Source organism: Convolutriloba macropyga, chromosome 2 (assembly GCF_964194025.1).
Source record: "Convolutriloba macropyga chromosome 2, txConMacr16.3, whole genome shotgun sequence".
Lineage (NCBI taxonomy): Eukaryota > Metazoa > Xenacoelomorpha > Acoela > Convolutidae > Convolutriloba > Convolutriloba macropyga.
Genome location: NC_134469.1, coordinates 11,883,305 through 11,897,818, shown reverse-complemented (window position 1 = coordinate 11,897,818; position 14,514 = coordinate 11,883,305).

The following is a 14,514-nucleotide window of genomic DNA, read 5'->3' as shown; positions in this document are numbered from 1 at the left end:
TTGAACTAAAGAACATTTTTAGTGGCACAATGGGGTATTAACAGACACACAAATTTGAAGACAAGCTTTTTGCCGCAATTCAACAGGACGAAGTAGAAACGACATTAGCCAGATTGGATAATTCTTATAGTGCTATTGGAAGCTCCTACTTAATTATTTTTAGTCGTGATAATTTATTCGGTTGCGATATATCATATGAAGTCTGGCGGGCCGCTAAGGAATGACCAAGTTTGCTAGTGGTTACACCAGCTAATGCTTGCTTTGAGACCAAGGCACGCTTCTGCTACCCGCTTAGTGTGTGGATTTTTTTTAAAAAAATGTGTTTTTCAGTTAACTAAAATTGCTTAATTGTTGGCTAAAAATTGAGTCGGCCAAGTGACCGGCCACGATAATTCATAGAAAATATTGTTCCCATAAAACTCAATTGTTGTACCGGTGATCACATTGCAAACGACAATACTAACAGTTGCCATTTTATTGCTCCGACCCCCACTTTAGTGGGGAGGGAGGAACTATATACTCAAATGGGTTTTTTTGTTCAGACAATTTTGGCCGATCGATATAATCATTGTAGAGAGTTGAGAGAGGTATCATTACAAAGCCAGTCCAGCGCAGAATATGGAATTAAAATTTTTTTTCAGTTTTCGTTTTTTATAGGGAGTTATTGTGGTTTAAATTTTCGTGATTAATTGCTGTTTTCATTCACATTTTCAGTATTTCTGACCAAATTTTTGTCAATTTTGCTGAAATGTTAATATTGTTAACTGTACTGTTAAGATAGAGGAAATTTGCTCAGTTGTTCGATCCTAGTTTTTTGGCTAGAATTTAAGCAAAATTTTTCAAAATTCAGTTTTTTTTCGAGAAAAATGTGACCACATTTTTTTTAAGCCCACTTGCTTTAAATTTGCGGGATGTAGACACCTTAAAACTGTAGTTGAAATCTTCTTACGCTCAGAAAAGAGCTAGTTGTTATCCCGATGGCTCTCTGAGTCTTCTGTATAATAATTTTGCCTCGATAATAAAAAAAGCAACTCGATAATAAAAAAAATTTTTGTTTGAAAACTGATCTGTTTCGCATCTGTTCGAACAATTGACTGTTTTTTAGACGCGCAGTAATATCTGGGCTGATCATAATCTCGCTGTGCATCCATACATTGAAAAAACTTTAGATTTAAATGAGGCGCGACCTTTTTATCAAAACGTTTCCGCTTTTTATATGTATTTTTTGTAAATTACTGACCAGAATCTCAAATCAGGGCTCAAGTAATGACAGATACTATTTACAAAGAAGATGTACAACAAAATTGTAATATGGTTTCAGAGTTAAGCTCATGGTTTTTATGGCTTTGACCAACTGCTTTCGTTTAAATTTTATTGACTTCTTGAGTTTTGCTTTCTATTTTTGTTCTTTTTGTAGTCCAATGATTTAGTGTCCCCAATCAAAGATGCAATTAGTTTTTTAAGATGTATAGATGTATCAAGAGATTTTTTTCATTTGTTATCCAATATTTGTTATGACTTTGATTATATTTGTTTTAAGAAAATATTGGCGAATTTTTGAATTTTGCCAACTTTTTTAATCCTTTTTCTCTTAGCTTCCGGCGCAGCCTCAGTGAAAATAGGCAGAATCCAGTTTCTTGTGAGTAATAACTAATGTGGGAAATGATTTTAAAATCAACTAATGTTTTCCTTTTTTTGATAAAACGCGTTTTCAAATATTTTTTTTTCAATTTCAATTTTGGGCATAATTGCACTTTCTATGAGTCCATTTTGTTTTCTTCTCAAATTATCTCATTGGTGGCAAATCAAATTGTTGGCAAATTGCATCTGTGTATGTTAATAGTTTTTGTTGGACAGTTTATGCTTTTTGTGCTGAGACAAAGTTATCTCGCGAAATTTTGTGTTTTTTGTTGTTTCTCTATGTTTGTCTCTCTTTTTGTTGTTGTACGCCATATAAATGATAACAGTATGTCTCAGTTGCTTCCCCAGGACGTATAATTCCACCTAGATAAAGGTTTCAGTCTATAGGTGTTTGTTTTAATGACTTTCAAATTAAATATTTTAAAATTTTTTATTTCATTTTTCTCTTTTTGCTTTCAATTTGGTCACCATGTAACGCGATCTCACCAATTAGAACTCTCAATTACTATTGATGAATCAACTCCTTTTATTGGGCTTTGTTTTTTGTTATACGTTGTGACTGATTGCTTCGACCAGTTAATTTCAAAAAAAAGTTTCCGAGATTTCTATACTGTTCAATGTTTGGGTTATATTTTAGTTGTCGTTACTACATTGCTCTTTAGTAGGGAAAACTCCATGATGTTAGGATGAAGAGAAAAAGATGATCAACAGTTCTTGCAGGTAACATCTTACAAGTATAGTGCCTTGAATTGTGTCGCGAAATTGTTTGAAGTTTTGGCTTGTTTGTTTGTTTTTGTGTTTGTTATGTAACTGTTATTTTTTGGGGTCGTGACGTGGTCTCATTATTAACAGGCCCAATTGGCATCCTGAGATGCTGCAACTTAATTTATCGCTCTTTGTTGAAATCTTAAATCTGTTATGAATTTTGGAATTATTTGTTTCCAAAACATATTTGAGTTTTTGAGCTTCGCCATTTTTTAAAACAGTTTTTCGGTCAATTTTTGCTCGTTGTCTGTAAACACAGGTCACAACCCGTTGACAGTGAGCTATAAATTAACCGTTATAACGGTTTTAGCCTCAAAATTTTTGTTTCTCGGCTTTGTTACTACTTTTACTACGAGACTTCATAAAATGTTCGAGATTTTTGTATATTTGTACCTCTTAGAGTGTTTTCTTTTTGGTTTAAAACAAAAGTCGTAAGTTCCATTGGTTTTAAAATTTTGCGCAATTGAAGATTGGATTACGGCTTTTCTCATTTGCTCAATTGCTTCCTATGGAGATGTAAATGAAATTTTCAGTGACTTCAGGTGATAACTAATGACAATAATAACTGTGAAGTTAATAGTTTTCAAAAATAGAAAAGTATTTTTTTAACTTTGCACCTCTTTGTCATTTTTTCCTTTATTTGTCGACCTGTTAAGCAGTCGCATTGAGAACCGGTCCCATATCTTTTCTAATGAAGTATAGGTTAAACTGTTTTGTTTAGGTTTTATCTAATACGAGTTTGATTTTGTTATGATTTTTTTATTGTAGACATTGAGTTCTGGTCGTAAATAATGTTTTGCGGCCCTCTAGCATGGCATTTTTGTAATCATTGGTTGTTTACTGAACGATTTGTATGTTTTTGATCTCTTCATCGTTTGGTAGCCAATTAAGTCAAGAATGTGGATGAACAGGGTCGGAACGTTATGTGCGTACGCACATTACCGAGCCTCCTTGTTCGTATTCTATAATCTAACTGCAGCATAGGATCTTCATGTATTTGAACTCAGATCATATCAGTTTGAAAATTGTCCAAAAACATAAACAAATCATTTCAATAGCAAAATCAATTTGTTTTCCATGCAAAAATAGTGATGATAAAGAGGCGGTTCTCCTTGTCGTACTATAAATTATCCTCCCAAAAAATTGAAAACCAGAGCCGCCTTGGTCCAAAAATGCACATTGGGTAGCTCAGATGGGTCCAAAATAGGTCTTTATTTGTTTCTGCTGACCTAAAAAAAACGGCTCTGTCCAGACCGAATGCACCCAAAAATTGTCTTGTTGAGACCCATAATGCGACGACGAAATACTTCAGCCGGATCCCCTTCAGCAACGAACGTATAATCATGTTTAATCACGACTCTGTGTTTGCGCACATTGCCCTGGGAGTCACTGGATCACACAAAGTTTTCACGAAGACAATGAAAAGTCTATAGTTTCAATGCAAGCAGTGCATTGGTGAGGAGGTATTTCAGCACTTTCTGGTAAATTTGATTGATAATTCATCTTCCTTGAATCACAATCGAACTCTGAGTTAACTGCCCAATGATCTCTGACGTAAAGTACCAAGTCTTCAAACTTTTTAGTTTTCTCACAAATCTCACAGAGTTTTCCCTGTTGTCTTGGAGCTATAGTGGTGGGCACACAGCTAACGGGAACTATAGGGTTCAAAAAATCGAAGGAAATATAATTCAAGACTAATCTAAATATCACAAGCACTACTGTTGTAAGAAAATAGCAAAAAGGGTGCAAGTTTATCATAATATGCGATCAACAAAAAATAAAATGCAGTTCGAAACCTTTCAACAATTCTCTTTCTCTTTTTTCAAGGCCGAAAATGTAATTCTTATTTTAGCTTTGAGGGCTTCGTATATATCCTTTGTCAACGCAGAATTGCAGCCTATAGCTGAGAAATCTAACCCAATGAGCGTTGAGCGAAATGAGGAAATTAGAATTGCAAACGAACGCTTGAATTCTGTTCTTCATCGGCAAAACAATGTGATCGACTAAATTAGAGGGACTTTTTCAACAATCTCTTCCTCACTTGGTACCTAGTAGAGAATCTCCTCTTTTATTATAGCATACAGCTCGGAGAAGCTAGAAATACTAAAAACAGTATAGCTGTTCATAGCCATGCCTCTTATGCGTCGTCGGTCATCGGTTGTAATCTGGAAAATGGTGACCAGTTGTTCCACGCAATCGCCTGCGAGCTTGAAACTATCTTAGTTGCAGTTCGGATATCTGATTAAAAAGTTATTTAAAAAAATTGTCAACTTTTCTACAGTTCTTAGCGCGTGAGTGTAACTTGAACTAAAGGAGACATGAGCGGTAGCACTATGGGTATTAACCGACGCATAAATAAAAAAAACAAAACTTTTGGCCGACCAAATTAACCAGGTTGAAGTGAAAATAGTTAAATATTTTCATTCCTAACGATTTTTTGGTTTTTGGGTTGTGAGGTGTTCATATCAAGTCTAACGGGCCACTAAGGCGTACTTAAAACAGAAGTAGTTACACATGCTACTGTTTGGTTTGAAACCAAGGGATGTTTTCTACCCGGCTATGGCAATTATTAACAAACTTTGGTTTTCAGTTAGTTCTATTTGCGTGATTGTCGGCAAAAAAAAGAGTCCCTAAATTTTACATCGGCCAATTGCCCGGCCGCTACTTAGTGCAAAACGTTCTTTTGAAAATCATTTATTGTACCGGTGATCATATTGCGGCCTACAATAATATTAATTTCCTTTTTGGGCGCATTTAATAAAATAACTACAGAACAGGCTCTTCAAGTCCAAGAACCACTGCAAAAACCTAAATCACATCAGTTTGTTAATTGTCCGAAAACAAGTTTTCCTTGTTTTAGCGACAAATTATCTATGCAACAAATTATCTATGCTCTGGCCAGACCTATTTGGGCAGCTCAATTGGCTTCAAAAAATGACCTTTCATTAATGTCTTCACCAAACTGAGCCGGAGCAGACCCAAAAACGGTCCTGTTCGGGCCACTGGTGCGACCAAGAAAAGTTTTTTTAAAAGGTCGCACAGGAGTTTATTCCATGACGTTTGATCATAAGGTTTTGGTTTTGAGCAAATTGCCCTAGGAAACTTTGTAACATACAAATTTTTCATGAATACATTGACATGTCTATAATTTTATTGCACGCAATTCAATTGTGGAGAGGCAATTCAAGACCTTTTTTGATAAACTTAATTGACGTTTGATCTTCTCTGTATTAAACTCAAAATTTAAACTCCCAAACTCTGAGTTAACTGCCATATGATTTCTAACGTAATGTTTTAAGTCTTCAATAAGTTTTCTCACAAATCTCGCAGACTTTTCTCCTTTTTGCATGGACAAGTAGTGTGCAAACATTCCCCGGGATTATAATTTTCAAAAAAATTCAAGGATCTTTCCAACAATTGCCTCCCTTTTGCAAAAGGGGGCTATTTTCGAACAGAGTATAAGCGAGCGATTTGTTTACCAATCAGAGACTACTAAAAGATTTCCATGCAAGCCCATACAGGTAATAAACCGAGTAGAAAAAAATACGCCTTGGTATGACAATTAGCCGAATTGGAATACAAAGCGAAAAGAGTTTTTAACAAGCAGGTCGGTGGGCGCTTTGCGCGCATTGCGGATTCGCTATGACAACCAACCCGCAATTTCTGGATTACATCCCATAGCGCATGAGGAGCGTGGTCGTGAACAGTGGACCGCAATTGCACTTAAACTGATATTCGGCTATTTAATCTGTAGATCAAGTAAAATTATGGTAAAGTATAGCATAGAAGAGGTGGCGATTCTCTACCAAAGGGGGTGGGCAATTGTTGAAAAGATCCGATAAATAATAGAGATTGTAGTTCTTATAAAACATAATTATTCTACCGGTGATCACATTGCAAACGACAATACTAAAAGTTGCCCCTTTTATACGTATTTTATAACCTAACTGCAGTATAATATCTTCATATACTTGAACCGCTGTATGAACATAGATCATATCAGATTGAGAGTTGTCGAAAAACCTAAACCAATCATTTCATAAGCAAAATCAGTTTGTTTCCCATACAGATAGAGTGATGATAAAAAAGTGGTTCTCCTTGTCGAACGATAAATTATCCTCGCAATAAAAAATCAAAACCAGAACAGCCTTGGTCCAAAATGCACATTGGGTAGCTCAAGTTTATTTACGGCAATATAAACTGCGGGACAAGTAATTTTGTGGTTAATTATAGCACATAGCACATAGCACATAGGGGGTGGGGCGATTCTCTTTTAGGTACCAAAAGTGACAGTTGTTGAAAAGATCCTAATTCAGTACTAATCTAAATATCAAGAGCACTCCTGTAATGAAAAATTGAACAAAAACGGAATCCATTTTGGAGCTGCTTAATTCAAATCAATGACTTGCATGTTCATCACCTGGTGCACTAAACAATTAAAGTAAATGAACACTGAACTCTCCCAACAATTCTCTTCTTCTTTTTTTTCTACGAAGCACAAGAAATTCTTAGTTTAGTTGGAAAGAAACTTATATCTTTTTTGTCTACGCACAATTGCAACCTATGGCTCAGAAATCTAGCGGAAAGGGCGTTGAGGTAAATGAGAAAGAATACAATTCTAGCCGAAATCTTGAATTCCATTATCATTTGGTCAAACAATGTGATTGGTTAAATTGAAGGAATCTTTTGAACAACCTCTCCCTCCATTTGTACCTAACAGGTAATCTCCTCCCTATCCTAGCTATACTTATTAACATTTATATGTGGCCTTCAGTTCGGAGAAGCTAATAATACTATAAGCAGGATAGAGGACCACTGTTCACAGCCATGCCTCTCATGCACTGTGGGATGTAATCTGGAAATGCAGGGCTACTTATCTCAAACTTCTTGAAATTCTTTTTGCTTTATTTTTCAATTCAGCTAATAGATCTTGCATGGCCTAATTTATTCTACTTTGTCTAACATACTATGCGTTTACCAATAAAGTAAATTAGCTACTCTGAATAGTCAAAAAATTTTCGCTCAGCTTCTCTTCGATAATTCCCGTTTGCAGCAACCAGGGCAAATTGTTGAAAAAGTCCAATTAAAGTGACACCAAAAGCGGTGAACTAAATCAATGGTTGTCGCATTATTATAATCAACGACGGGCTGCCGAATTGCACTCTACTCGGAATTATTGTGCAAATAATTCTGTCAACAGTTTTTTTTGCGTGAGTGTAACTTGAACTAAGGGATATATTTAAAGGCGCAAAAGGGTAATAGCTGACACACAAATTAGAAGATACGTTTTTTGTCAAACGTTCTCGGCTAGATCAGCGTCCGCAGTCAGATCAGCGTGTTTTGTGAAAAGCTGAAACATCTACGTTTACAGTACCCTGCAAAAAGTAGATTGGCTCTAGTGAATTTACTCAAACTGGTCACTGTTGTCCAAAATTTGCCTTCCGAATGTATAAATTATGCTTAACTCCAAGAAGGCCCAATTTGCAAATAACTTGGTAATAACTTGAAAATAATTTGTTATTTGCAATTAACAAAAAGGATTCTCAAGTTCAGGCGCTAGAAAGAAGTGTCCTCTGATCGGACAGTTCCAGAGCGAGATAATCTTTGATCAGGCTGATTTGCGCGCGAAACATTGTCTGCGCTCTAACTGCGCTTGAAGCTCTCTGGTCAGACTTTTCTCGACGGAAGTTATTACTGATCAAGCCAAAATCAGAACATCGTCCAGACTTTTGGTGCGACCCTGACCAGACCAATTTCAGACAATTATTCAGACTTTTGTGCGCTCAAACTAATTCTAAGACCCTGTAATTTTGGACTGGAAACACACCGAGTTTGTTCGACATAAGTCTGATCAGAGGTCACTTCTGTCTGGCACCTCGAACTTGGTCCTAGAATTTATGAAAACATCTAATAATTTCAGTTGGGGGGGGGGAGGGGGGTGGTAAAAATTGTGTTAAAATTTAGAATTTAGTGAAACATAACTGTAGTATTCTTCTTCCTATTAACCATAATGAAAATTTGACGTTATGCTTCTTCCCCTCCAAATTTTTAAATTTTCTTTTTTTAAATAAACAATGCAGATTTTTTGACGGATTGCTGGTTCTTGTAAATCGCAAAAGATGAAATAGCATGCATGCTGACTACGTTTTAAGCATTCGTTAGCAATAAAAGTGCATGTTTGCTCTAGGACGTTTTATTGTCTAGCCAATTTGCAGATCTTTTATTGTCCTAGACAAAGTCGAGGACGGTTGTTTTAGTTCAAGTGAACGTCGATTCATAGTTCAGGCAAATTTTTTTCCCGACAAGTCCAGGCAAATCCTTTTCATATCAAAAATTTTTCGAGGACTGCTTTTTCATGACCTAAAAATTGGTCGAGGACGGTCTTTTAATAATTCCTTTTAATAGTTCGCTTTCATTTTATTGATGAAAGCCAACTAGCTTTCATCAATAAAATAGCTTTGATAACAGTTGACCACTAAAATTTAAAAAAAATTAAAGAATTAAATAAGAAAATCCGAAATTAAGTTTAGGCTAGTTGATACTTTTGTCACTATTATCTATCAAAGCCTCGAATTTTTGGGTTTTTGAAAATGTCTACGTTTCACAACGTAAAGTAATAAGTTCGAACAAAATGGCTCACTTTGCAAAGTATAACACAACCCTTAAAAGGTCAACATAATCGGGACTTGCCGTCACTCTGTCTGTGATGCCCAGCCAGGCTATTCCCACTTTCTTGCTGATGTAAATCATGTGATCCAAAGTTTCGTTCAGACGGTTCAGAAGTTGACCTCCCATATGCTCACAGATTGCCTATAATACGCATAAAACCCTGCTTTCCCCAGTTGAGATGTCGAATTATAAAAAGACCGTGGTCGACCAATATCGGGTATAAAAAGACCGTGGTCGACCAATGTTGGGTTTGAAATGATTTCAGGTTGACCCTAATAGTCTTGGTCGGCTTTAGGTCGACCCTGATGGTCATGCTCCACTTTAGGTCGACCGATATGGTCATGGTTGACTTTAGGTCGACCGATATGGTCATGAAATACTTTAAGTCGACCGATATGGCACTGGTCGACCATGGGTTTTAACTGAAGCGTTTTTGCATATAATGTAGTTGCAAGTATTAATGGTTTTGCTTCAGTTGGCAAAAACTTTTGGCCAAGGACAAAATTTCTTTTTTAAAAAATCTTTGTTCCAGCCAACATATTGTCCTTCTATTTTACATCATTGAGATGTTTCTAGTGCATTTTATTTTATCTTTGTACATATGGAGTGCTCAACACTGGGATTTAAAGAACCCATGAACCCCTAAAAATGCACCAAATATTTGGTAAAAAAGACCTATGAAGTAGACTTTAGGTCGACCGTACTGGATATGAAAAGACCATTGGTCGACTTATGAAAAGACTTTAGGTCGACGGTATCATCTATGAACAGACTATGGGTCGACCGTTATCCGGGTATGAAAAGACCCTAGAGTCAACCAATATTGGCTATGAAAATACCGTTGGCCGAATTATGAAAAGACTTTAGGTCGACGTTACTAAGGGAGTCGATCGTGTATTTAAGGTAGGGAATCTACCCCCCATGTCGACTTTATAAGTCTTTTCATAAATTCGACCTCTCAACTGGGGTTGTGTTCGACAAAAACTTTTGTAACCGCCGTGCCTCTACCAATACAAAATGGCATTTTTTGCAGAAAGGAAACCCAAAGTCTGCTTTTCTCTATTATTAAGTCAGTGGCAATAATATATGCATACCCGGAGTTGGTTCGCAGTGCTTTTCATTACTGGCTAAGCAAAACTTAATATCAAACATTACTGAACCATTGCGAATGAAGCTTATAAAACGCGAATTCAGAATTGACAGAACCCATTCCGACTGCCGATTCTCGGGTCAGCAGAAACAGCTGGCTGCAAATCTTCTGGCCAGACTTCGATGCCGACTGCCGGTCTACTGACCAGAGCTGAGTACCCAATGGAGTAGCCCGGAGAAGTGCGTTTATGAGCAAATCTCTGAACACATTAAGCTCATAGCATATCATGTTGAAATAGACTGCACAGAAGCTATTCAGCCTTAATACAAAATTTTCGAAAGTCACAAAAAGCGTATGACACTGTTCAAATTCAATACAAACTGAATACTCCATTTTAAAAAAAATTTGTTCTTCGTTTTTTCTACCATCCTATTTCTTGCTTTCTTTTCTTTTCTTTTTCTATCTTCAAAATTATGTCTCCAAGGAATTTATGATTTTGCATGCTTTTCCGGTGCGAATAAAATAGAACGAACAGCAGTCGATCAAAAGCAAAAACGACAATTAATTGAGCCGATAAGGCACAACCATGGAGCTCGCAAATAATGCTGAACTGCATCTAATGAGAAAACATATCAATTTTCGATCTTTTGCCCAATTTTTACTGTTTTGATTTTTTGCCTTTATGATCTTTTGTCCAGTCACTGGTCGTTCCACCATCATTAGGTGGAAAAAATGTAACGAGCCAAAACTTTTTTGAATTCCCCCACAGAAAAAAGTAGCACAAACTAAAAAATTATCCACTGGCTGCGGAAAAATACCCGATACTTTTACTATAGCGTCACCAATTTTTGATACTGAACTTCAACAAAGGTTGGCAGTAGCTTGTCTGGTCTTAAAAAGCTTTTTATCAATTGAATCACCAAATTAAATCAAATTGGTCATCACAATTTGGTCACTCAGATGGAAAGAAACAACAAACAATTCGTTAGGTGGCATTTACAGCTTTTAAAAAAGTTTTATTGATTTTTTTGAGATAACATTTTGATATTATATTTTGACCTTATATCCGATTCAGATCTGTCCGAAATATTAGTTAACAAAGTAGTGTTATCTGTCTTCTCTTCCCAATTTCCAACCGTTGTTATGTACTTCAACCAATTGCTATTTTTACTCCCCGCTCATTGGGTGAAAAAAAATTCATAAAAAGTCAATCAATATCTCCACTTCATCAGGCGACATTGATTCACACAAAGTCCAGTCTGGTAGGGCGATTAGGTATTAATTAGGTAATGTAAAACAGTAAACTAGGGTGCTCTTGCTAATAACCTAGTTGCTAATCCACGAATAATGGTGAATAATAAGGACAGTTTGAGTTTAATGAAGGCAAAAACAAACTTTGTGCTTGGAAAGTGCAATTGTCACTTTACCCGGCCAACCAACCGCTTGAGTGTTTTTGTGAAGGTTGCCAAAATTCCACCAAGGTTTCCATCGCATGAGGAACAAATGTTATTCGCATTTGTTAGCAATTTTTTTCGTGAAAGAATTATTTTCGTTCGTTTGCCAGTAGTGTACAATATGTTCAATGCAAGCACTTTTCAAACGCATGATGATCGCATAGCACATTGTATACACCAGTAGTTTAATAAATAAAACTTGAACACTACGTTATTTATGTAATTTTCAGAGATCATAAAAACCCTTAAAGTGACTGAAAATAGCACCTTTCCATCAATATTAGAATAGGCTAATAACATAGTTTTAACAATTTATTTCATAACATTGAAACAAAACAACAAGAACCACTTATGAGTTTTGTTTTGTAACACCGTTGTAAAAAACAAGTGTGTGCAATGAACTCTCTCGCACTACATAAATTTTTGTGATTTGTTTGAATAAAAAACAAAGATGTATCATAGTGATGGAATAAACTAGAAACGCCAACAGAAATAAACGAACTAGAAAACTAAAAAATATATAAGAAAAATATGAATTACTTAATCTATTTTTCAAAAAAGTAATTCCAATCATTTTTTAAGTAATCTTAAGTTTAAATTCTTGAAGAAATATTTTTACTAATCAGTATAAAGGCAACTTCATTGATAAAACTTCAACCAAAAATGTCAAAAATAAAACTGGTTTCTTATACACATCATGAACAAAATGGAACTATGGTTATATCTCTACGAGTCTGTCAGCGAAGTTAAGTCTCTAAAACACAATCGGGGAAGTCATGTCTCTAAGAGACTGTATCGACCATCCTACTAACATCACCATTAACACAGATTTTCGTGGTAGTTAAAACTAATGCATAACATATATCATCAGCAGCAGCACTAATAATGAAAGTAATTTGTTTGGGTTATAGACCAATATGCCCTCATTGATATCTAATATCAATTACATATATTCTATAACTGCCTTTATTTGTTCTATGATTTATAAATTCATTAATTTGATCAGATCATCCATTCTAATCTTTTTTTTAGAATTCACTATCTCATTAAAAATTTCATTGTAATTATTACTGCCATAATCCATATTATTTCTATCTTTGGGATCTAACTCACTAGCATGCTTGCAACAATAACTTGTTCATTAACATTATTAAAAACAAAACCAACTATTTTATTTTGTGGTTTTTTCTTACTACGCTCCAGCCCTAGATCAAACAGGAAATTCGAAGTGTTTTTTGCAGTTATATAGAAGGTCTTCCTTTCATAGTAATAAAATTACTCCTTTTATTCAATTGTTTTTGTGCAATAATACCATTATCATTCCTAGGGTCTAATGAAGGGACACATCAAGATATATCTTTAATTTTTTCACACTATCAGCAGCTACTGCGTCATTACCAACAATTTTTCTAGACAATGCATTTTCATTTTTATTTACTTTTGACGTTAACTTCAACTCTAAACAGTACACAATCTTGTCTAAAACATTTACAAAAACCAAATAGATTACTCATCTCAATCACCATATACATATGCCCTATTTCTGCAGCAGCAACTTGATCATCTTGATAATCATTAACCTTGATCTCTTACAAAATTACTCTCATTTTCATCACCTGTACTAGTGGGTAAATTATGCATCAATAGATTGGGATAACAATGATCTACGAACTCAATATCTTACCTCCAGTGGTTTCATGTTTAACTGAACTTAACAACTCCAGCATAGCTGAGATTCAACAAGTGTTACCTGAAATTCAACGTGTATGCTATTTCCATATATTTCGCGACAAAGAAATTTTCACGCACGTGAAAAAATAAACCCAAACATTTGAGGTCAAAATAAACCCAAACATTTGAGGTCAAAAAGCACACGTTCAAATAGTCTAAGTTTTTTTGTAAATTCAATAGATCTTGAAGATTTTAAATTTTGAAAAATTCTGACCCGTAATTAAAAATTTTTCTTATGTTTAGATAATTTATTACATACGCTATTTCACGCAACTCAATTGAAAACTAATCTCTAAATGTTTGAATGCATAATTTATATCAAGAGTTTAAATGTTAAGCAAAAGTGTCAAAACACAGGATTATAACAAATTTTTTTTAATAATCTGAATGTTTTCTAACTATTAGTCTAAACTTAAACGGATCTCAATCACCTGTAACTATCCGACTAGAAGCATCTTAGCATCTTTCAAATTATTTCACTCCATAGCATCTGTTAAATCAGTTTTAAACCACTCTAGCAAAGTAAGAGTTAAAAGTGAACCATATAGTGAGTGTGCAAATAGCTATGTTTCATCATAGCTGGGATTGACAGCAGTAGCTGTAGGCCATATTCCTTTGGGAAAATAGTTTCATTCTCTGCAGACGTCCAAAAAAGCAACATTCTTTTGAGGTCATTGGCTGAGAGCAACACACTTGAAACAGTTGCATTTTTTGTACAACTTTTAGCTGGAGAAGTTGCAGCTGGTATTTTAATAGAACTTGCATTAGTACTCGTTATGAAAATGAAAAAAAACACAATACTATTTCGATTTTACAAGGGATGCCTCTCCATCACCATTCATACCTGTGGTCTGTACTGTTGGTAAAAAATGGTTGTGTGATTGAGCTTAACCCCATGTACAAGTTTTGAGTTGAATCCCTAATTTTAGTCTGAGACAACATAAACGTTTAAATCAATATAAGCATGTTAAACAGCGTTCAAACAAGATCCCAGCATGAAAAGATAATGCTTTCAGTCAGACGAAAGTCGAACTAACTAAGGATTGCATTGAAGAAGTTGAATAAAATTATGATTTTGGTAACTGATTTCAAAGATATGGAGAGGTGAAATGGTCTGACTTTAGATGGTAAACTTTTGCTGAGTTTAGAATTTCTCAAATTGTT